Source organism: Carcharodon carcharias, chromosome 26 (assembly GCF_017639515.1).
Source record: "Carcharodon carcharias isolate sCarCar2 chromosome 26, sCarCar2.pri, whole genome shotgun sequence".
Lineage (NCBI taxonomy): Eukaryota > Metazoa > Chordata > Chondrichthyes > Lamniformes > Lamnidae > Carcharodon > Carcharodon carcharias.
In genome coordinates this window covers 16,333,424-16,358,785 of record NC_054492.1, presented here as the reverse complement: position 1 = coordinate 16,358,785, position 25,362 = coordinate 16,333,424, and the positions used below count along the sequence as shown (strand labels likewise).

The 25,362-nt window shown below is 45.1% G+C and overlaps 1 long non-coding RNA gene across 2 annotated transcripts in view; it reads left to right on the top strand.

Moving 5' to 3' along the window:
• Positions 1–25,362, top strand: part of LOC121269780 — a 142,725-nt gene that overhangs the window by 42,723 nt on the left and 74,640 nt on the right. For both annotated transcript variants that reach the window (XR_005941412.1, XR_005941411.1), the window contains exon 2: positions 7,175–7,321. This is a non-coding gene — a long non-coding RNA (uncharacterized LOC121269780). The remainder of the gene's footprint in view (positions 1–7,174; positions 7,322–25,362) is intronic.

Below are 25,362 nucleotides of genomic sequence, written 5' to 3'. Positions count from 1 at the left end.
GGGTCAGGAGGATAGTCACATTGGAGTGTAGTCGAGTCAGTTCTGGTTGGAGGTGGTAGTTGGGTGGTCAGGAGGGGCAGTTAGGTGGTCAGTGGGTTAGTCGCGGGGGGGTTGGTGGTGCACCTTGTGGGATAGTCAGGTCAGTGGAGGTAGTTGGAGGTGACAGGTGGGGTAGTCAGGTTAGGAGTAGTCAGGGGTGTCAGTTGTGCAGTTACCCAGATGTTAGACTAGGTTACTAGGTTGTCATCTGTCTAACATTTCCTGGGTAACTATCCAGGTAAGTACCAGGGAGCAGTCTGGAGTCTCTGACTCTGACTCAGAGCCGGAGACATTCACAGAGGGTCCCGAGGAGCTGGGGAATTGTCCAATCTTTAGCCGAATCTTTCCAGGCAATTCCCTCGGAGGCCCGCACATCAGGGATTCCACAGGGTCCAAATGTACATCTTCGTTTATCTGTCTGATCTCCAACGATTCAGAAACTGGAAGATTTGGCCCAATATGTTTGCCTGGTAACATGAGATAGGTTACACGTGGAAAGGGAAATTGTTGCTAGCTCACTTTGCTATGTGTAAAAATATAGTCAAATGAAATCTGATGAACAAGCCCTTTACATTTGCTGTTACATGGCCATGGATGGCACTGTGTATATATGGATGCAGAGAAGCATAGCAATATGAGGCATCAATGGGTGCATGCTCACCTCTGAGTCAAAAGGTTGTGGGTTCAAGTTCCACTCTAGACCTTTGAGTGCCAAAATGTAAGGAGCGGTAAATAATATTCTTAATATTGCAAGATTGGTCTGAAAATTTATAAATGTTTCTTCCCCCAAGATGTTGGTATGTTGATATGAGTTTATGGAGCTTTTTGGTTGCACTGACAGAGGTAATATCTTTCAGATGAGATGTTAGATGGAGGGCCTGTCTGCCCTCTCAGGTGGATGTAAAAGGTCCCATGGCATTATTTTGAAGAGTGGGACTTCTGCTCCCAGCTCCAATTCCACCCTCACCCTGACCCATTTTCCTGAGAGGGGGGAGCAGGCTAAGCAGGGAATGGTGGCGGGGGAAGGGAGGAGAGTGTCCGAGGAAGTTGGGGGGGATGGGGGCTGCTGGGAGTAGAGAGTGTCTTAGAGGGCGGTGTTGACAGGGTCCTGGGTGAACTCAGGGTACTGACAATAGGAGGGAACAGTCACAGTCAGAGGATGGGGTAGGGGTGTTGTGGGATGTGTAAGGTGGGAGGTCCAGGGTGAGAGTGAGGGGTCAGGGCTGGAGTGGGCATGGGGATGGTAATGGGTGTCAGCTCTGAGGGGAGGAAAGGCATGTGAAGGTGGATTGTAATAGGGTCCAGGGTAACAGGGTGAAGTTCAAGGAGATGAATGGTGTTATTGGGCGGGCTGAGGGTCATGGGGGGAAGTTGGTGGGTGACAGAAGGAGGGTAAAAGTTGGTGGATCAATTTTGGAAGGTGATGTGCATCGTTTTTCAAATTTGACCTTTACCACGCTGTTATTAGTAAGTGAGATCCCTTGAAGTGGGAGGAGGGTTTTTTTGGGTGGATGGAGTTCAAGGTGGTCAACTAAACCCCAATAATTATGAGGCAACTGGATGTCAACCATGTTCAGTTGTGTTCTCCTCTCTAGCCCACATTGCAGCAGATTTGTTCCTGACTCATGACTCTCATAACATCGAGGTCCTAGCAAGGTGTGGAGCTGCCGTTCATTCTGTGTGGTTTTCCATCGGCTGAAGTCAGAGGCAGGGATGAAGGAGCGGGGGGGAAGGAAGACAGGTGGGTGGGTGGGTAGATGCCTCCAAGGGGCAGAGTTAATGGAGGGCAGCCAACTCACAACTCCAAACCTCAAACCTCCACCCTCCTGGGTGAATGGTCATGGCTGACAAGGGATCATGTGCCTAGTCTTTCTATGCTACCAAGGCAATGGTCTCTCTATAGAGCCTCAAGGGTGGTGGAGACAAACGGAAAAGTGTCAGAGGGAGGCTTCTTGTACATGGCTTTCGTCTCCCTGTTCAAAGAGCAATGTCTCCGTGTGCATTCATGTGTGAGCGGGAGGAACACAGTCCTCCAGGATGTCCTTTACCTGGAAGGGATGCACTGGGGGTGCCATGTCTAAGTGGAAACCAGGCAAAGGGCTTAGCAATAACCTGCTGGCTTTGTGATGGAGGAAAACCTGTAAAGGATACACTCACTTAATCTATCACTTCAACTTGTTCACAGGTCCACTGATGTATAAATGATGCAGGCTGCAAGCAACTCTGCTTTGGTACTGGTTCACATCCTGTGAGGAGAAGGACGCCCCATCGCAGCTTGGCACAGGGCCAGGAGGAGCAAAGGCCTGAGCAGCAAGAGGCAGCAGGGCCTCTATAAGGTCAAGATGCTGGTGAACAGGTTACACTGCAGCAGTGAGCATTGGCCGGACCATGGGTGTATCACCGGCGGTGCTCTTTTCTAGAAATGAGTGAAAAGCAATGCCTCGGGTGCCTTCAGATGTCTCAGGCTGTGGTTGCTCACAACTACCAGCTTCTCCAGGGCAAGCTGCAGCCACAAGGGCTCTGGAGGAGTAATGCTGAGCTCTTGGCCAGCAGTGAGTGAATGTCCGTCTGCGTGCCGTTTAACCGTGGAGCCAGAATCTTCGCCCCCATGAGGTAACTGTGGGGCGGGTGACTTCCTGCCCGCCCCACCACATGATTCGCCGAGCTCCCCATGGGTACTTAATTAATGAGCTGAACAGTGGAAGATCGCGCGTGTTCAGGCCTCCCGCCTCTCAGCAGGAATCACTCCAACATCCCCGCCCGCCACCGGACTTAGACTCCAGAATGGAAGATTCCACCCAGTGTACAGGCAACGAGTGGGAAAGTAATGTCCCAGCCGGGAAGAGAAATTAAATTTGGGGCAGGGGAGACAATGGTGGGATTTGGCACCCGATTTTCACCTTTACCTCCACTACTATCCTGTTCGAATAGGGGCAAGAAAAGGAAGCAAAATCTAGGCCACAAACAACAGCTGTGCAGATAACTCATTTTTTTAGTGATGGTGATTAGGGGATAAATATTGGCCCATGGAAGAACTATGGAGGAGGTCTCCCCTGCTCTCCCTCAAAGTCAGCAAAATGCCTGGTAGCCATGGCCACATGTATCTGAGAGGGTAGCAGGGGCCTATATTTAATGTCTGATCCTAAAGGTGGAACCTCCGACAGTGCAGCACTCCCTCAATGCAGTGTCAGCCTGAATTTTGTGCTCAACCTTCTGACACAAGGTGAGAGTGCTACCAACTGAGATAGAGCTGATCTTTCCATTACTTTCTAAATATCGTGAGTTGCTTTTCCCAGCAGATCATCACCCTCTGATTTCAAATTTTCGGCTAATGAGGCAACAGCATTAAGGTATGCTGTTTGCAAATCACCAGATCACAGACGTCAAAAGGAACACAAATAGCCAATAAGAAATAAGTGCAAGCATGACTTGGTTGCCTGGGCAAAAAAGACCACAATGTCAGGGTTCAGGTGTCCCACACCCCTGCTTTATAAAAGTCAAATACTGTCCAGGCGTATTTTTAACTAAGATTTTGTGGTTTCATGTCAAAGGAAGACTGTCGGGCATTTTTCCTGTACATCATATCCTGTTGAAAATAAGATTATATTCTTTGTACTTTCTAAATCTCAGAGAGAAGACAGTACTATCAAAAAAAAAGTGCTAGTGGAAGCTTCCAAATCACGTAATTATCAGGAAATGGGGAATATTATGGTGTAATGCTGCATTGGGCCTATCCTGTGTCGATTATGCAGTGACTAGACAGGCAAGTAAGCTGTACATGACCTGGCACAATACAGCCGTTCACCAAGTCATCACTTCTGATTCTACCTTCAGAAATCCACAAAGTAATCTAACTGCAATCCTGTCTGTGGTAAGGGCTTCATGACAGGAAGGTGGGAAACAAACAATTTTCCTGCCTGAATCTATGGAAAGAGTAAATGACTCATTAATGTGCTGCTTTCCCGTTGGGTTTTATAATGGCAGCCAGTTTATCCCCACACTGGAAAGCCGTGTACAAATTGAACAGCCTCAGTTACAAACAAGACAGCTGTTCTAATCAGCTGTTAACCTTCAGGACACAAATTAAAGAGCGTTATATAGAAATTGCCTCTGTTGCTTTTCTGGGAGGTTTTTTTACCTACCAGTTGGGATTATTTAAGCACTGCATTGTTGTTGTTGTATAACCAGTCTACTGCACAGAAGTCGCATTTGCATTAGCTTTTGATTGAACTTTGGTGTAAAATGTCTGATGCAGACCCTCCTTCAGTAGAATTTCCACTCCAGCTGTTTCACTTTGGAATGCATCCAAAGACATTCCCCCTGAATTCACCATTTGAAGCCGACAGCTTGTATTGAAGTAACAGGGACACCACTTTGGTGGTGGCAATGCCACTTTGATGTGGCTTGAGAACTGCTGTATGGACTTTGAGTGGCACATGCCCATTCTATTGTAAACAAAATTGCCCATACACAAGATGCATCTCTTATCACAGTGAAATTCGGTGTTTATTAATTTCATTTGATCTTACAAATCTAGTTTCTAAGGAGTCCAATAGCTCCAAAATTAGAGTGTTGGGTTGGTGATATGAAGGTGATTTACATGGGCACTTCTGTATCCCTCAGGGGCTATGAAGAAAAAGGAAGGGAATTTTAGCGCTGGACTGATGAGAATGTGCAACTCGCGGCCTCAGAGTTGTTGAGGGGAATAGCAGTGATGCATTTCAGGGAAGCCTAGTTAGGTATATGAGGGAGAAGGGATAGGTTGATAGGATGAGCTGAAGTAAGGGGAAATGAGGCTCTTGTGGAGCATAAACATTGGCATATATCTGCTGGGCTGAATGGCCTACATCTGAGCTGTAAATTCTATGCAAGTTCAGGGAGCAAGCCCATGCATATCACTGCCCCTTGCTGAACAACAAGAGCAAAAAGTGTAAAAGCACCATTAGAGTCAAGAGACCAACGTCCAGTTTACTGATATTCAAACAGTTGTCTCCGCCATTCAGTCACAGCCTGGAGGACACCACACAGAGAATAATCATTGAATTGTGGTCCACCCATGCCTGTACCTCTGTCCCGGCTCCAAGTTGACACTTGTACGGCCTTTTCGCTATCTGGACTGGTGTTTGAAGAACTGGAGACAGCCAACAGTCATGGTGAGCACCTCATGGGGACTTGGGCTGTCAAGTGGCAATGGCCTCTCTGTCTGAAGCAGTCACTCACTCAGTGCACTTGCAATGCTCATTGTGCTCCTGATGCTGCCCTCTCTCACCGCTGGTAGACCTTTAAAGTGCTCGAGGTCAGCTCCTCCATGCCTATCGCCTGGCCCATTTGCCACTTTACTTCCTGAGCTGGGCCTCCGATTTTCCAGCAGTCCTGTTGTCTGGCTATTAATTGGCCCTCCAGCACAGAATGGCAGCAGGACCACGGGACTAGGCAGAAGTGGGCTTGCCAAGCACTTCCACTTCTGCCAACATCATCAACTTGGCTAGTGTAAAATGTCTCCATTTGTCTTGCCTTTAGACATCCCACCCCCAGTGTCCTATTTACCTCTCACTTGCAATAGTTAATCAATTTAAGATCTTCCTTAGTTAGACAAAATCTTAATTTCAACAATTTGACTCAATTGCTCTAAAGTAAAATCTGCAGATGCCAGAAATCTGGAATAAAAACAGAAGATGCTGGAAATATTCAGTAGATCTGGGGAGAGAGAAATGGGAATAATGGGCAGAATCTTCTTCTCTCGCCGGTGGAAGCGCATTTAGTTAGATGGGATGGTGGTGTACTGGAAACCCGCTACCTTCCCACCCCCGCCAGAGCAAAGTTATGGGCGGGAAGGCCGACATTCGAGCTTCCAGCCCCGCTGCCAATTAACGACCTTACTTGGCTAATTAATAGCCATTTAAAAGCTTCATCCCACCACCGCTGGTATTAACCCAGAGGCAGGTAGGGCTGTTACCATGGGGCACGGTATTTTGCTGGCTTGTGAAGACACGGTTAGAGGCCGGGGGAGTGGGGGTGGTGGTGGTGGTGTGGAGTGGTAGTGGGGTGCAGGGAAAATAAGGGGAGCCATTTCAGGACACATTCCTGCCTCCAGGGACGCTTTCCTAGGAGCAAACTGGGATCCGATTGGCCACCCACTCCATGACAGCAGGCAGCCTATTCATCTAATTAAGTCCCAGTTTAGTGCTAGCACCAGTATTTTACACATGCCAGCATGACCCCCTATTGTGAGTAGGGACTGTCAGTTCAATCAGGCCTCTCAGCAGCAGACCTGGGGCCATCAGAGTCAGAGGCTCCATGGCCTAGTCACAGGGCTGCACAGATGAAAGGCTGCAGTCCGATCCATGAATAAGCCTGCCCGTTGGCTGCACTGACTTTGGGCCTCATTAACTTATAACTTCAATGCCGGCAGCCAAGGGCCTCTAACTGGGCCTGAGTGGCTGCTCACTGTCCTTAATAGGGCAGCCAGCACAGAGGTGGCCAATTAGGAGGCCTCCTTCTGGCAGGCTGCACTGTGGGGAACACATTGACGACATAGGTCAGCTTGGGACCCCAACAATGGGCCTGAAATTTGGGAGCAAACACCTGACAAATAATCCAGCCCAATTTTTCAGATCACTAACGTTTTGCCAGAGCTGGAATAAGTTAGAGAAATGACAGATTTTAAGCAAGTACAGAGGCAAGGAAGTGGGAGAGGGCTGAAAGAAGAAAACGGAAGGCCTGTGATAGGGTGCAATAAGGCTCAATTGTTTTTTGTTAGCTCACGAGATAGTACCTTCCTTTCTAAATGAATTGATTAATACAAATATACGTCTCAGATACAAATGTTAATAAAGATTAAACAACACACACATCTAATTAAATAGGATTTCCTACATAAATGTAGTTGGCTTAATGTGAATGCATCTGTTATCACAATGACCAATTAAAAGGATTAGTTTTGTTAATAATTTAGAAGGATTTTTAATGCAATAAAGGTCTAATAGAGAATCAACTGATGAACTTTGTACCTCCTTATGCTTTTGTACCATTTCACCTGCTGCTGTAGCTAGTTCAGAGCTGAACTGATATTAAATACATAAATTATACTTCATTTTGTTAGAGCATTACTTGAGCAATCTTTCTTTTCACTCAGGTACTTGGCACAATTCACAGTCGTTTCCCTGGAGGAAGTGGGAGGATTTCGGAAGGTACTTTGAAATGAAAGGAGTTGGTGGGGAGGAAGAGACAAATCTAAATCAAGCTATGCTAACAATGGGAAGGAGCAGCACTTTACAACAGAGTGAGTAGGTGATGCCCTTCAAAAAGGGCAGGGTCCAAAACTAAGCAGGCATAAAAACAGGAAATCACTGCATGTAATGCTTGAGAAAAAATGATTCGTGGGAAGCTTAAATCATCAGCATACCCCCAGGTGACATCAGTGATGTCAGGAATAATAAATAAGGATATGCAACACATGTTTGTCAGTTCTGACTTGTTCCTCTAGTTTAGTTATTAAACGACTTCAATCCAATTACTTTGCAAAACGTCAGCTTGGTCATGCGGTTTGTGTAAACTCTAGTTAATTTATTGCTGAAAGTGAACACATGAAAGTTACAAATAAGCAATCATGGGGAAAAGCAGTTAACAACATACACATATATGAATATATATACATATATATATAGAGAGAGAGATTTCCATATATTTTTCTTACTCTTTTGGATGCATCTTCTTGCCTCTAACCCACAGTGAGTCAAGGCTCCAGCTGTTGTTTTAAAACCCCTACTTATTAAAAAAAACTGCATGATGGTGAGACTTCAGAATCTGCTGTGCAATTTGTATCATCAAGCTTCTGATAGAAATGTGTGGAGGAATGCTCAACTTTGTGAAGTGAATCAGTCACATAGCAACTTTAATGGACCGAGGGTAGTGAATGGCCCAGATGTTACTTTCGCATGTGCATATTTGTTTTCACTATTAATGTATCATAAATATATTGAGTAGTATGTTATGGCACTTGGGACAGGAAGATTAACAGCTTTTCTGGGTCATAATTTTACAGGATGTTCTACTTAATTATAGCGTTGAACTTTAATCATCAAGAACAATGATTTAGAACATGCTTGTATTAATACTATTTTATGATAACAATTACTCTTACCCAATACAACTGAACCCTTCTGAAATAGTTACTCCTAGCAAAACCAACAAGCTAACAAAAAGAGGTTCTAGGATTCTTGGGGCTAACGTCACTGTGGATCTAATCTGATGTTTACACACTAAAGCTACTTTTGCCTTGAAATCACACTGAGGATAAAGGAATTTCATCTGGATACGGCAATGTGCCCATTACAAATATTACACGGTGCGATTTCAAGGCATTTGACTGCTAACCTCTGTGGTAGTTCTTTCTTTGTAGCTTTCCTAACAGGATTTGTTGGCATTCTTACCCTCTCCAAAGATGGCTCCTCGACTGAGCCATGAAATCTCCTTTTGGCTAATGCGCAGCACAATAGCAGACCTGCCATTTTAGCTTTGTTAATGCTGGTACTTTATTTTTAAAGTCTTTCAGCGATAGCTTTGCCACAGACTGGGATGTTTCAGTGAGTTGTTACAGCATCAACAATCCGTGGAAATTGGAGCTGGCAGATGTGCAGCAAGCCTAGCATTTCTCCTAATTGTTGCCGTGTTCTCTGCGCCCATCCAGCTACGCTTCACTTTTTGAAAGTGGCGTTTTGAGAACCTTTGATATTGATGGCTGCGGTCTTCCCACAGAAAAGCTGTTGAGGCTGGTGGGGGTGAGGAGGGGTGGTCATTTGAAAATTTCAAAACTGAGATTGATGGATTTCTGTTAGACATGGGTATTAAGGATTACAGAGCCATGGTGAGTAGATGGAGTTAATATATTGTTAATTGTCAAATTTTGTTTTATAACACGCCGGTAAAGCACCCTGGAACATCTCGCTATGGGTGCTATATTGAAGTTGTTGTTGCTGAACCACAGAACAGGTTCGAAGGGCTGAATGAGCTACTCCAGTTCCTATTGGGCAAATCCTGGATGCAAGTTAACCTTAGACATTGTAGTCCCAATGTAGAATATAATACCTGTTCAATGCAGATTTATTAATAAAGGATCCACAATTTACAACCTTTGCCTTTTAGCTCTACATTCAAGGTGTTATTTATGCATCTGGATAAACACTAAGGCTGGAATTTTCCATGCTTTGGCATAGGTCGAGGGGATCATAGGCATCGGCCTTAAGTCAAGACTTCAAGTGGTACTTTGTAAGTGTTTTGACCACCACTTCTAATGCACGAAGGTGACTTGAACTTCTAGTGGATGTCCTAGTAGCAATCCTGTCTGTTTAGGCTAGGCTGAATGTTTTGGTTCTTCTGGTTCACTGAAAATATATTGTTAAACCATATGCGCTGCCATCGTCTGAATCATTGGGTTGGATTTGATTTATGGAGTGCTGGATGATCTTGTGCTTTTCTTTGGTTGGGTGCCACTGGATCATCAAACTTTTGCAGACGAGTTGACCTTCCAGCATTTCTGACAGCTAGCACTCTTGGCTGGGCAAACAGAGGTGTGTAACTATTCACCACCACAGTTACAGTAAATGCTTTTAGACTTGGCTGTGAATCTGCACATCTGGTTCAGCTTTGGCTTGTGCTTTGTAGGACAGTGCAAGCTTCAGCCATGAAGCCAGCAGTTCACAGTCCGATACACACCCAAACTTTCCCCTATTTGTTCCGCACCTGCCTAAGTATACCGCTTTCCAAGTCATCAGTTTTCTTGGTGGTGGGGGGGTGAGGGTGGAGTTAATGATGTGTAAATGCTGCTTTATTTTGATTGTAGTTTAACTGTCCCCTGTGTCTGGATGAACATTAAAAGTATTCTGGCTTCGTTCATGACTTGATGGAGTGTCGAGGCCTGTTCTTTCTTCATTTCTCACATCCTGTAACAAGCTGAAGCAGGTCCAGGGCCCGGTGTCAATGAGACACAGAAATTAAGGGCTGGGTTTTCCCGTGGTTTTCAGGACTCTGACGTTGTGACCAAATGGGGATCCTGAGCGTGCACTTGCCGGAAGTGGGTACCAATTCAGCAATATTCCCAGAGGAACCCTCCTAATCTGCCTCTGCCACGCTTGCTATTCCATCAAGGAGAGTGGCGGGATGTAGATGCTGCTGGCCCAGTCAGAGGCTTGGCAGTTCTGAAGTCTCGGCAACCCCACTGGGAGAGGTGGACAGTCCTGAGGCAGCTCGAAGAACACAAGGGGGCCTTGAAATGGAGGCAGACTTGCAGTGGACCTTTTAACTTAATATTCCGAATGGCAAAAGGGGAAGGCTCCGTGGGAAGGAGAGGAAACCCCCTCTTGATGGAGTGTTAGGCCTCGGGGGATGCCTTTCCTCCCTGCAGCTCCCCTCTTTGGCCCTGATCTGGGACATGGACCCTTTGGCTCCAATGCCCCCCTCATCCCCCACCACCACCCCACCCAGGCTGGGGCAAGAAGCCAGCCTCCATGAAGCTGGTGGCTTCCATACGTGTTGAGGGGCTGCCCTGCCACTGGCTCGACATGACTGCCAGCTATTTACCAGCCCCCTGCTTCCCAGCTCCCCACCCCTGGGCTGGTAAAATTCTGTCTTAAAACTTCATTCTCAATAAAAATGATCCCCAATGATTGTGTATTTAAATGCAGAGACAAACAATATAGTAATAGGGATTACCTTCCAGCATGTAGAATCTCATTCTTGGCTCATTCCTCCATGGCCTGTTCCCAACTAAACAATTTCTCTGCCTTTTATTCTTCCAGGCTGGAAATGCTTCTTGATTAATTACCTTTAAAGATTTCTTAAAGTGATACAAGCTTGCCTTCGTCATTCTCTACAATTTCTTAAATGTGTACCCCATTAGTGATACAGATCTCTCAAAAGCCTATAACTCACATATAGCCCCTCTCTCACTCCATCAGATCCTTTACCTTTTAGTAGGTACTAAATCTCCTTATACACATTCCCCATCTTAAGTATGGTGTATGACAGTCCTGGGCAAACTACAGCCCATAAGAAATTCTGACCCAGCCAACGACTGCTCCAGGGATTCCAAGGGAAGTACTTCAAGGTAGGTTGGTGGCCAATGATCGGTCATCAGCAGTGGGTATTTCTAGGGGAGTGCAGCCACCATGTTAGAGGAGGCGAACGCATGTGGAGAAGCACAGAGAGCAGCACAAGGGAAGCGTGTGTTCAAAATTTCTTAACGAGATTACTGCAGTTTTGATTTGCATCTTGGTTTTCCACTGGAATTTCAAAACTTCAACTTGTCTTTCACTTAGGTTTTAGCACTCCTTTTGAAAAATCAAGTCAACCCTTACAGAGGTTTTGTTTCCCCATTCTTCTCATTTTGTCACCTGAAGGGGTTGATTCTTGTTGAGTCCCGGTGCCATCAGAGCTGGCAGTCCTTCAGAACCTTTTCCAAGCAGCTACTCTTCAGATGCAGTCGTGCACAGTGAACGTTGGCAGGCTGGTTGGCACCATCGCCAACCATGCCCTGTCCATTTTCGAGCTGGTGTAACAACCATTCCTTTCTTCCCTGGCCCTCAAATGATGCTAAGGACAGCAATACAACACAAGCTGCAGTTCTGGTTCAGATTGGCTGATTATCAACACAGGATTTGAGCCTGGGACCTTCAGGTCTGCATTTACATTGTAATACACTGAAGAGTGCCTGTACCCACTCAAATGGTTAGATATCTATAACATATTAAACAATCTTGCTTCTATGTATACGCTCTGTCATCTTTTTGCACTATGAAGTTTTATAGACACATTTACAATGGTACCTGGTATGAGGAACTTCAATTAAATGGGAAGATAAGAGAAGCTGGGGTCGTTGTCCTTGGAGCAGAGAAGATTAAGTGTAAATTTAATAGAGGTGTTCAAAATCATGAGGGGTATTGATTAAGTAAATAAGGAGAAACTGTTTCTGGCAGCAGAAAGTCAGTAACCAAAGGGCACAGATTTAAGTCAAATGGCAAATTAACCAGAGGGTTGCAGATTTGTGGGCCCAATAAAAACTTGCTGGACTTTCACTCCCGAGCTGGGTGCGGAGAGTTGTGACACTTCCCGCACCCACAAACCTGACATGGGAAAAAGAGGCCTGGATGGTCGGGTTTTCATTCTGGGGAGGGGCTGGTGGTGGTGGTGGTCTGAAGTCAGCCCTGCTGCCCCCCAGAACGAGTGCAGAGTGGGAGTGGAGGCAGGCTGGCAGGAAGGCCTGCCTTGGTGCCCCGGCACTTTGTTGAAGTTATCTTCAGCAGCTTCATCAATGACCTTGTTTCTGTCATGAGGTCAGAAGTGGGGAATTCACTGATGATTGCACAATGTTCAGCACCATTCACGACTCCTCAGATACTGAAGCAGTCCATGTCCAAATGCAGCAAGAACTGGAAATCTCCAGGCTTGGGCTGGCAAGCGACAAGTAACATTCGCGCCACACAAGTGCCAGGCAATGATTATCTCCAACAAGAGAGAATCTAACCATCGCCCCTTGACTTTCAATGGCATTACCATCGCTTAATCCCACACTATTAACATCCTGGGGGTTAACATTAACCAGAAACTGAACTGGACTAGCCACATAAACATTGTGGCTACAAGAGCAGATCAGAGGCTAGGAATCCTGCGGCGAGTAACTCACCTCCCGACTCTCCAAAGCCTGTCCACCATCTACAAGGCACAAGTCAGGAGTGTGATGGAATACTCCCCACTTGCCTGGATGAGTGCAATTCCAGCAACACCCAAGAAGCTTGACACCATCCAGGACAAAGCAACCCGCTTGATTGGCACCATATCCACTAACATTCACTCCCTCCACCACTGATGCACAGTAGCAGCAGTGTGTACCATCTACAAGAAACACTGCAGAAAGTCACCAAGACTCCTTAGACAGCACCTTCCAAACCCACGACCACTACCACCTAGAAAGGCAAGAGCAGCAGATGTATAGGAACCCACCGCCTGGAAGTTCTCCTTCAAGCTAATCGCCATCCTGACTTGGAAATATATTGTTGCTGATCCTTCACTGTTGCTAGGTCAAAATCCTGGAACTTCCACCCTAACAGCACTGTGGGTGTACCTATACCAGATGGACTACAGTGGTTCAAGAAGGCAGCTCACCATGGCCTTCTCAAAGGCAACTAGGGATGGGCAATAAATGCTGGCCCAGCCAGTGAAGCCCACGTTCCTTGAATGAATAAAACAAAAGAACACACCCCATTCCCCCTTGCGGAAATGTCGGAGTCTGGGTTTGAGCGCAGCATTTCCAGATGCAGGCCTCTGCCGGCATTTGTGCGCAAATGGAACGGTTCTCGATCCAAAAATTCATGCCTTGATCTACAATTCTGCTTGTGGATAAGGGATTGAAATATAGAAGCATAAATCTTTCAACACTCTGTTAACATTATTGTATGTCTTAGATGAGGTTGTCCTTGGTCTGAAATGATAGAGGCTGCTGGAGGCAAGGCTGTTGGTAAACTTTACCTTATAATGAACATTCTACTAACTATGTACAGTACATTTCTTAGAACAAGGTTTCACCTAGAACTATCTCTCAGCATAATCTGTAATCATGTGATATTACATCACTGATGACGTAGACTAACTATTTACGTATTTCACATTAACCCTTTACACTACATCTCCCTAAAATCCCTTCCTTCATTCCTGGTTCACAGAGATAAGCTTTGTGGTGGTTTCATCAATGTCCCTGACCCTGTTTACAGGTGTCTCAAAGGCTATGCTGGATTAAAGTTCTCCAAGTCCTCTCTCAAGCTCAGTAGAGATATCATCAGAGACTACCAGCTGATTGTCTGGGTCATTGGTCCATTCCATTGATAGTCATCTTCTTGTAGATACAAGTATGCTTTTGTTTGTTCCCACTATTCCATTTTCAGTCTCTGCAAGATTAGATCACAGATATAGTGTTTTATCCAAAACACAGCTTTTGCAATTCTGGTCATCATCCATACCGATTCCCCTGGCTGGAGTTCTGGTGCACTCTATGGCATTGATTGTAGTTTTTGGTTTGATTTGCATGATACTCATCCTCCTTCTCCTTACTATCTCTATATCTGCTGCTTTGAGACATAGCATGTGCATGTGTGGAAGGACAGGAAGTTGAGTCGACAGTCATCTTCCCATTCAGAAGTTTCGGATGGAGCTAAACCATTCTGAAGTGGTGCGGAATGGTAGCTCAACAGTCATTTTTCTTCAACAAAGCTTTCACCATCCTTACTCCTCTTTTGGCCTCTCCTTTAGTTTGTAGGTGTCTGGGCGAACTAGTCATGTGAACAAATCCATCAGCTTCTGTGCATTGCTTAAAACACCTGATTGCAAACTATGGGTCATCATCTGAAATGACTAGGTCTAGAATGCCAGGTCTGGCAAAAAAATTCTTCTAGTGAACTAATGACTGTTTTAGAGGGTGTACCATGAAGACATTTAACTTCAATCCATCTGTAGAATAGTCAATAACTACGAGGAATGTCTTCCTCTTGAGCTGGAAAAGATCCATTCTGAGACATTCCCAGGGTCTGGATAGAAATGAGGATGCCATCAGTGGTTCCCTTTGCTCCTGGCAATGGATTGCCCAGGTGATTCAGCTTGAAATTATTTCCTCTAATGATTTTGAGATCCCTAGGCACCAAATGGAATTTTGCACTCCAGCACAGTACTTTGTAATGCCCAGGAATCTCTGATGTATACTCTGAAGGATCCCAAGTCTGAAAACTCTAGGTAAAACCAATCTCTCATCATAAATCAGCAAGTCATCCATGACACTGAGATACCTTCATTGCTCAAAGCATTGCTTCAGAATGAGATTATATTCTGGCCACCCACTGATGCAGCATTCCTGAATTTTAGCACATTCTTCATCTGCTTGCTGTGCCTTTCAAATTTTATCCAGCCCCTGTGTTGTTGCTGGTAGACATTTTGTGGTCAATGGGGTGTGGGACTTCACAACTTTGATGAAATCTATTCTTCTTGTTCAGGATTTTCAAGGAATGTGTGACAATGTGTCTGCTGTTGTTTGTTGTTTTCCTTGTTTATGTTTGTCCATTTGTTTCTTGTTTGATGCAAGCTGTCCTTCCAGGTAATGAACTTGTGGTTCCTTCACCTGCAGTTCATGGGAAATCTTCTGCCTGGTTTTCTCAAGGCTTTTCACGTGGTTTTATTTGGGTCTAATGCTCCCACTTCACCGCACTTATTTCAGTCTTCCCAAGACCTCTAAATAAGTTTGGAAACCCTGTCCTGAATTCTTGTGATTTTTCTTGTCTTCCCAATTAATTTACTTATAGATGTGTTGTAGATCTGTACAAGCTTTTTGACTTAACAGTGAACACCCTTGGTTTTGAATCACATGCCAAGTTTCTGAGATTTGTCTTCCTTTGTACTGAAGTTGAACAGTGAACTGTCCCCGAACTTCAATCGAATGCCTCCTGGATTGTGGAGTCGTATGTTCAATGGCTGAAGGAAGTCTTACTTCAGCCACTGTTCTGTGTCTGAAAGAAAGGAAACTCCTGCTCCAGTGCCTAATTTGCAGTTTGTTTTATGTCTGTGGACCATGATATCTGTGCCTCAATAGTGTGCCATACAGAGTTAAAATGTCCTCTCGTCTTGCCAGAATGGTACTCTGCATTTTTGGTGGACCATTCCTCACGCGGCTTGTAGCCTTTCCCTGCCACAGCGAGAACACTGAGTAATGGCGGCTACTGCACCCTTTTCGCTCTATGCCTGTTTTTGAGTAGGTGCGCTGTTACTTCTGTGTCCTATAAAATGCATAGGGTCAGTTTTTCTCTCCACAAAATCTCCCTATCACTGCGAATAAATACACAATTCTCCGTTCTCACTTCTGCCTGCCTTGCTAACTGCAAAGCCTTCAATAGCATTAAACCCTACCTTGACTGTAGAAAATCTGATAAAGTCGCCTCTAAGAATCCTACAACAATAAAATCCAAAATGAATTCAGGGCTCGATATTTGTAATTCTCAGCTAGTCAATATACATCGTTAATGAAGGAATCTATGCTCTCCCCGGGTCTTTGGGTATGTCTTTGGTTGAATTTCACTCTAAGGTTCCTTCTAAGGCTGTAATATATATCAACGATCTTTATAACCTCTTCGTTTGTCACTGTCTCTTTGTTCATGCCCTGTCTGACCATTATGTTGTCTACACTCCTGTCTATGGAGTAGAGAATGACACTGATCTGTTCCTTGCTAGGCTTCTCTGGTAAACTTAAACACCAGTCAGTTTTTTAATCAGTCAGTATTTTAATGCACTTAGTTTTAGTTATTGTAATGCATCATTATGTTGGTATAATTATTATAATAATAAAGGTTTTATGATTATTTCTACCAAAGTTTATCTTTATTGTTATCTGAATTGTTCATTCCTTGAGCAATTATGGCCCCACCAATACTATTTCCACAGAGCCCTCTGGCCAAAAAGCTTGATCAATGGAAATTGATGGAGGTGGGTCAGAAAAAGACACTACTGCTTACCAGTGCAGATTTTCATTGGATAAAATTCACGTTCCTCTTGTTCGTGTTTTTTTTTCATTCTCTGCTGGTTGTCTTTCATTGAAGGTGTCTGAAGAGCTTCGTCTATTTTTGCCCCTTTTTACCAGTTTCTTCATGATGTCCTTCCTGTTGCTAATCTGGTTCCCATTGGAGTTGACTTTGCAATATCCCTTTAACTGCCATTATATTACCCTGTACAGCCATTTCAGAATGCGATGAGTTATATCACAGCCTGCAAATTTAATTACTCTTTGTTCACCAGGAGACATTTACATGTAGATGTGGACAAACATTTCTTAACATGGGAGAATGCAAGTTGTGGCATCCACTTTTTAATACTATTATAAAATCTCATAACTAGTTTACAAAATACCCAAGACATCCAATGGAAAGCTACATCCTGGTTGGTACATCGTGGCAATGAGGAACATTTATAGAATTTCCTCATTTCAGTAAGAATCTATATTTTACCTCAATTTGAATACATAAGGCAGAGAAATTACATCAACATGCAATATCTGGCAATGTTGCAATTAAGGAAAGAGTTTGAAGTAGTCTACTCAAGACAGGGTACAAGAAGATGAAGTTCGTTATCAGAGGGCAAGCTGTTATTATTCATGTCTTCATTCAATGTTGTTACAAAGAACCTTCAATAAAGTTCAAGATAAAACTAGATGTACTAGGCAGCTGTGAAGTCTAGACAGTGAAAGATGGCTTCTTGGAGAAATTTGGCTTTAGCATGCTTCAGTGAAAGTAACTCCCTAGTTTGTTTTTTGCCACCTTTGTGTGAGTGCACACTCAAAGCAGATCTGCAACATGCAGAAGTGCATTGTAACGATACCATATTCCATGCTAATAAAGTAAGTGACACCAAGACGGAAAATTATTAAATTTGAATCCATTACTTCATGCTTCTGCATTAACTTAATTTCACTTTAACTAAGCAACTGTACATATCTGAACCAGAGGATGATGTCTCAGGATTTCTAAATAACAGTATGTTCAACATTGCACAGGAGAATCTGTGGCATTTGTTGTAGAGGAGATTTTGAATTCTACAGTAATCTTTTCTTCTTTAATCAAATAGTTCTTAGTGGAAGTTAGGATTATCAAAGTTTACAGAGCAGAAGGAAACTATCTGGTCCATCCTGCCTGTGCTGGTTCCTTGCTCAAACAATCCAAAAATAATTCCACTGTCCTACTCTTTCTCCATGGCCCTGTATCTTCCTTTGTCTGATTTTCCATTAAAAGATGTAAAGGTCTCTGCCTCAGCCTTTCCATGTGGCAAAGATCTACCTGTTTTGGTTTATACTTGGACATTATTATGTTTCTTGATATTTAGGCTGTGCCATTTCTTTGAGGTCAATATATATATAGTAGAGTATTCAAGGAGCTCCACTTAACATCTGTTTAACAAACCACTTGGAAAAGTCCTCAGTTGGAGTGACTCTGCGCCGGATTATTGAAGATGTTTTAACATCAGTTGTATGCCTGTTGCCCAGGACACAATTACTGATTTAAGAGCCAGAGATATTTGTGAATGTTGCAGGACAGGGGCTCCTGGATGTCCTCGTACGTGAATCACTAAAGTCAGCGCACAGGGTACAACAAGTAATGAAGAAGGCGAATAGAATGTTGGCCTTTATTGCAAGGGGGATGGAGTATAAAAGTAGGGGATTCTTGCTACAGCTGTAAAGAGCATTGGTGAGACCACATCTAGAGCACTGTGTACAGTTTTCATCACCTTACTTAAGGAGGGACGGATTTGTATCGGAAGCAGTTCAGAGAAGGTTCACTAGGCTGATTCCTGGGATGGAGGGGTTGGGTTATGAGGAAAGGTTGAGCAGGTTGGGCCTGTACTCACTGCCGTTTAAAAGAATGAGTGGTGACCTTATTGGTCATATAAGGTTCTGAGAGGGTTTGACAGGGTCGATGCTGAGAGGATGTTTCCTCTCATGGGGAAGTCCAGAACTAGGGGCAAAGTTTCAAAATAAGGGGTCTCCCATTTAAGATGGAGGTGAGGAGGAATTTCTTCTCTCAGAGGGTTGTTAGTGTTTCCCAATGAGCAGTAGAAACTGGGTCATTGAATATATTCAACAGTGAGTTAGATAGATTTTTGATTGACAAGGGAGTCCAGGGTTATAGAGATCAGGCAGGGAAGTGAAGTTAAGGCCACATCAATCAGATATGATCTTATTGACTGTCGGGGCAAGCTCAAGGGGACAAATGGCCTACTTCAGCTCTTATTTCTTATGTTCAACACATTCTGTCCTGGTCTATTGGGTGAATATCTCGCATTCTGTTTCTTCTATGTATAGATTTTGACAATCTACAGACAATGGGCTGTTTTTTACATGCCCCCTGCTGGGTGTTTTTTGGGCGGGGAGCATGTTAGTTGGGCACATGCCCACATCACCACCTTCCCACTTAGCCCCAAGCTCACCCTCATACTGCATGCTAAAACTGGCAGCCCACCCACCATATTCAAATATGTAATTAAGGGACAATTAGGCTTGCTATCAGGGCAATTGACCCTGATAATGCACTGCCCACACTATAAACAATTGGTGTAGACAACTGGGCAAGACCGGACAGACCAATTTAAAAAAAAGCTTCTTCAAAGAGTGGGAAGGAAGGGGGGGTGCTCAGTCTTCCGGGGCTACCCTTTGCTGATCGCGGGGCAGGCCTCTAAGATCGAACGCCCCCTTTCATTCCAACCTGCCCGCAGCCTTAAACCCACCCCCTCCCCTCACCCTCTCCCCCTCCCCCTCCCTGACATACTCAAACCCGCCCTGCCCAAGACTCCAGACTTAGCTGCTCTGGGGATCCATGGGCCTCCTTCCTTCTTCTCCTGCAGTCCCGGTGGGGACACCACTGAAGCGCTCTTGGCGCTGCCAGGACTGATGGAGCTGTAGGCCAATCAGATTGGCCGGCAGCTCCAGAAGGTGGGACTTCCTTGCCAGTGAGGGACAGAAGTCCCACTCAGCCTTTGTTTAGCCGCCCCGTAATGTTTTATGGTTGCGGGGCAGGTCGGTGTAGAGCATGTCGACTCCACACCAACTTGCTTCCGGGGGCGTTGGGGTGTGTGGGGGGGTAGGGGGTGGGGGGATAGGGGGTGGGGGGTGGGGGTGGGCAAGCCATCCCCTCCCCCGTATTATTCAGCCCAATGTTTTATACACACAATTGCTTTCTATCGAATGCCTGATAATTGATTATAATTTGTGTAGGTGACCCAATTTTACAACTACGCCCTCAATTTCCTCTGCTAGATTTTTTTCTTTGCTTGTTAGTTAATCCCTTGAATGAATAGTGAGATAAGTATCAGGGATGAATAAAGCTCCCCCTGTGATTATGTTAGCTTGATGCATTGGACTTGACTGCCTTTGAGGGTCAAGAGAAAATCTGTAAAATTTTGTCTCGCTTAAGAGATTAAATAAATCAGAAAGAGTCATTGACAAGGCCAATTGTACAGGTTTTTTTTTGGAAGGATGACCCTGGTGATCTAAAGAAACTTCCTGAGTTTGTGATGCCGACAGGGAGTCTTGCCTGATGGCCACACATACTAAAAAACTGTGGCTGAAAAATAGCGGGTAGCGTGCCAGTGATTTCTCGGTATGTGTGGTTGACAGGCAAGGTTCAGTGCCAGCTATGTGAGCTCAAAAAACTGTCCCTAATGTGTCAGTAGCCAGGAGATGGGTGAAAGAATTACCTCTGTTTTGGGTGTTCACTTTTATTATTTTTCAGGGGGAAGTGGGTGGAGACAAGTGTATATTTCTCCTCAGGAAATCGGATGTAATTTGAAAGCTCACTGTGTTATGGCAAATAAATTAAACAGTACTGTGTACAATGCAGTGATTTGTCTTAATAGACACCTTGGAGTTTTACTGAATACATTGTTTTCTTGCTTTACAATACACTAAAATCCTATTCTCGTCATCAAAACACCAAAGGAAAAGAAGGTATCCACCTTTTTCTTCCTCAGTTGTGAATTTAATTGTGAATCTGTCATTAACGTTTCTGTGGAAATGGTTTATATCATCAGGATGAATGACTACATGCGTGCCATCCTCATACAGCTGCCAACTTTTTTGGTTTAATGGGAACAGTTTTCCTGATGCTTTCAAAGTGTTGGAGACACTGGAGTTGAGCTTGGCAAGCCCATTCCTAAAGCATTAAGTTTGTTCATAACTGTCATTGTTAAATGAGATGTGGTTAGTAGACAGGCTAAGGCTTTACAGTGGTACTGAAAGGGAAGTGAACATTTGTTGGAATTCCTGTGTCTGTTTTGAGTATTGCTTCTATCACTGAAATGGCTTCCTGTGTTGGATTGTTTATATACATGGATGTAATATCAAAAGAGATTATTGCTTCATCCTCTCCAATACTTAAGCTTATGATGTGTTCAGCAAAGCGGGAGGAAACTGTGGCCATGCTTTTACTTCCTGACAATATGGTCTAAGAATCAATGTAAGACATTTGGCAGCAGCACAGGAGGCTGTGCCAGCATGATGGATCAAGCTGGAATAGTTTTTCGAAAAATGCTACGCTAATGCAAAACTATCTGAAGTTAATATATCCTGCAATATATTTCACAGCTAAGGCACACAACTGGTCATGAAAAATGTAGCACATGAGTGCACCCTCTTAATTTAATGATCTCTCCAAACTTTAAAATAGAAAACACAATGGTCAGAAATTGGAGTTACAATTGTACTTCTGCCAGTTCTGGTTTCCATAGGTTGAGCTTGTGATAACAGCAATCAGCAATGCTAAAACACCCCAGAATTAGGCACAACTATTGTAATTAATTGGAAAATAAGTTTTCAGATCTTTATTTTCTTTCCCCATTAACAAAAAAAAAACATTTTAGAGTTCTCCTCGTCTGTAGAAAATGGCTTAGAGCATTTTACCACAAGGAGGGAAGGCACATATTGGGTCCTGAGAATGAGGAGAGGGGAGAACATTGGAGATGTTAAGATAGTGAATGAAAAGAATGGTATAAGATGAGGGTTTAAGGAGATTTTTTGAAAGCAAGTATGTGATAAGATGGGGCAGGTTTTTCTGGTCAGTGAGTGGGGGCAGGGCCCGCTTGCCGATGCGTCTAATGATGCGGGGATACGTTGGCGTACGTCCCAACATTACCCCGCGTCATTTAGATTTCCAGTTCTGCGGGCACGCAGCCAAATCAGCTGCGCACCTTCCGAACTGTCAAAGGCCTATTAAGACCATTAAAAAACTAATTAACTTGATTGATGGACCTGCTCGTCCAGCCTTAGGGTTGACGAACAGGCGGGCCTCAGAAAAAGCATGAAACCTCATCCATGGGTGGGATGAGGCTTCATGAGGGCTTTTGAATGTTTATCAATTGTTTAAATAAAAGTTATGGACATGTCCTAACTCATGTGACAGTGTCACATGAGGGGACATGTCAGGGAAATTTTTTTATTACCTTTCTGTCAACATTTTATTCAGAGCCGATCTCCCTAAGGCAGCACTTTGCCTCGGGGAGATCCATGCGCTCTTGCACGCGCAAGTGCAAAACAGCGCATTCCTGGGTGAGGGAATCCCCCCTCCGCCTGCATAGGGAGCACATAGCGCTTAATTGGCCCTCTCACATAAAATGGCAGCACCCCCCCCCTTCCGACCAGGGGCGCCACTCAGGAGGCCAGCCACCGGTGCCCGCTCACGCACTTCCCCCACCCCCCCACCCCCCCCACCCCACCGCCAACCCCCCTGATGTGGGGAAAATGTCCCCCATGGAGTAAATTGGTAAATGATTCCAGAGGGCAGGAATGTAATAGCTGAACCCAGCAGCTGCAGATAGTAGAGTGGATAGAGTTATAGAATTCCAGTTTTAGGGGAGAAGTAGGTGTGAGGAAAGTCACCAGTACGGTCATCAAAATAGGGTGAAAATGATCTGAGAACAAAAATATTTTGAATTGAAATATTAGGGCATGGAGGGCCAGTGGAGCTTAGAGAGAGAGAGCTCAGGTGAAGATACACTCTGTGTCATCTCGGGCAAATTGAACTTTTTGGAATGTGGAATGCTGATACGAGGATGTGCTGCATTGAAGCCCAATCTATCATAAATGTGTGATTAATGTAAGAGGGTGGCACCAATCTGATATAGTCCTTCTACTTGGCATTCCTCTACAGCCTTCCTTCCAGAGCCTGGCATTTCATACCAGCGACCCTGGTGTAAATACTCAGTTGGCAAAACCTCCATCAATCTGTTGTTACTCTGGGTGTTCAGATATTATTGTCTATATAATACACAGTTCTGCTTTCCAAAGATGTTGCAATATCTATTTGGGTACATTTTAAAAACAAATATGGACCTCACATACAACACCAAATTATTCATTCATTTTTCTGGTCCACTTATTGGGTGGAACTTAATGCCCTTCCCCATGGTGAGTTTGGTAGCGGGGGACATTTAATCAGGTGGAAGAGTGGCTGGTGAGTAACCCATTGCCTTTCCAGCACTGCCGCAATTAAATCTGTCAATTTACACCCTTAAGCGGAAAACTAATGCCCATTTAAGGGCCTCATTTCGCTGCTGCTGGTATTCACTCAGTGGCAGGCAGCCACCTCACCATGTGGGAAGCTTGAAAAGCAAATCCTGTCAGGGTTTGCCAAGAGGGGGTCCCTCATTCAAAGGCCTGACCGAGGGACCCAGCACTGGGAAGGGGGACAGGCCCACTGAGAGCCAGCCCCCTGCCTGTGCTGCCGACCCTTCTTCCCACCCTCCTCCAAGACCCCCTCGCCATTGCTCATCCGTTCCTGGGTCTTGGGTCCACCTATGATCTTAGGCCTCAGGTGGCTATAGCACTGGCAACAGCCACTGCCTCCACAGTGGCACTGCCGAGCACTGAAGAGCTGCCTGCCTCTGATTGGTCAGCGGACTTGGTAGGTGGGACTTCCACTTTGGGGGTCCTTGATCCGAAGGAAGGCCTACTGCTGCCCTGTTAAGTGCCTGAAGTGTCATTTAGTGGGTAGGGAGCTTTCTCCGGCTCTCTAGCCAGTAGAGGAGACTTCCCTTGCATCCATTAAATACCCTCCATTGTACCTTTGTTGTACCCATTGGGACCCTCCATAGTCTGTATAGAGTATGTTTCTAGTTAGTGGGATCAGTATATGGAATTTTAATACGAGGGCTGGCAAACAAGGGAGTGGCTGCATTTACCATATCCTAGCATTTAATATTCAATCTTCCAGATGGCCCTTTAGGTCAGGGTATAGTGCACAGACACAGACACACAATTGCAGAACTGTGCCATCTGTTATAAAGATGCTTCCTGCCAATCTGTCCTTATACAGGTAGCATTGACAATGTCAGTGAAGGTTATGGGGATAGAATTCGACATGGGAAGGGATGCGAAACAAGCGGTCTCGCTTTGGTCACCAGTTATATGCCCCAATCAATGTTCAGTCCCATGGACTTCAACAGAAGCAAAGCATGTGGTGAGTTCCTATTGCAGGTGGCAAATTCTGATTCTGCCTGATTTTGCGTTCGTGCCCATTTTCAGCTTCATCTCTGCCCCACTTTCTGTAGCTTTCCTGCAACTGTCCCCAGGTATCCAAAATATTAGACAATGTTCTGTTCCACACTTGTATAAAACAGGTAACTGATGCATGTGCCAGCAAGGCCAGCACTTCTTGCTTTCCATTTCCTCCATTCCCATTGAATAACATCAGCAGCACAAGTTCCCAGTTTCACAGTGGGCTGAATTTTCCCTTTGGCTTGTGGGGGCGGGCCCCGCAAGTCCGCGTGTAAAATGGCACCCGATCACGTTGGGCGAGCGGCCCGATGTCACCATGCGCAATCACGATATTTCGCTGGGCAGATGTGCGGTGATGTCGGGCGAGCGTCTGCCATTAATTAACCGGCCACTTAAGGCCTTTGAGGCTCCACCCGACGCCGATTTTTCAGCACCCGTGCAGTCTTTGGCTCGGCGCACGGGCGCAACGGGCAGGCGAGTAGGACACATTTGTATTAACCTCATCCACGGGCGGGATAAGAGGGCTCAGTGGGGTCGCGAGTGTGCACAGTCAAGCATTTATTTCCGAACGTTTTTGAAACTTGCCTGTGTGATCTCCAGTACTTCAAAACTCATAACAGCTGCTTTTTCTGGACTCTTAACCTTCAGGTCAGCATTCTGCAGTGAGGAATATTTTCTGGGCCTGCATGTTTCAGGAAGCCTTCCCTTAGCCTGGGAATGGGAGCTGAACTGTCCACTGGAAGCAGCTCCTTTGAGGAGGAAGGGGGAGGTGCTAGAAGTGCGAGGAGGCCAGGAGTGCACATTCAAACCCCAGGGGAGCTACCTTTGGGAGGACAGGCGCAAGCATAAGGGGCATAGGGCCAAGAGGTAGTCCAATGCGGAAGGGGCCGCAGAAGATGCCAATATCCTGCTGCCAGGGTTTAAAGGCAGTGAAGCAGCTACTTCAACATGTCTGAGGTGCTGTGCCGAAGGAGGCTCCGTCTCTTAAGGGAGACAGTCACCTATATCTGTCAGATGAGTGGTCTTGAGATTTCCCCTAACTGTGTGGGTGGACACCCCATGCCAGTCACTCTGAAGGTCACAGTTGCCCTCAGCTTCTATGCCTCTGGCTCCTTCCAGGGGTCGGTGGGTGATCTTTGCGGTGTCTCCCAATCAGCTGTCCACACTTGTGTCAAGCAGGGTACAGATGCTCTGTTCAGGTGTGCTTGACCTTCATCTTTTACCATTGGGTCCAGACAAGCCAGACACAGTGAGCCAGAGGC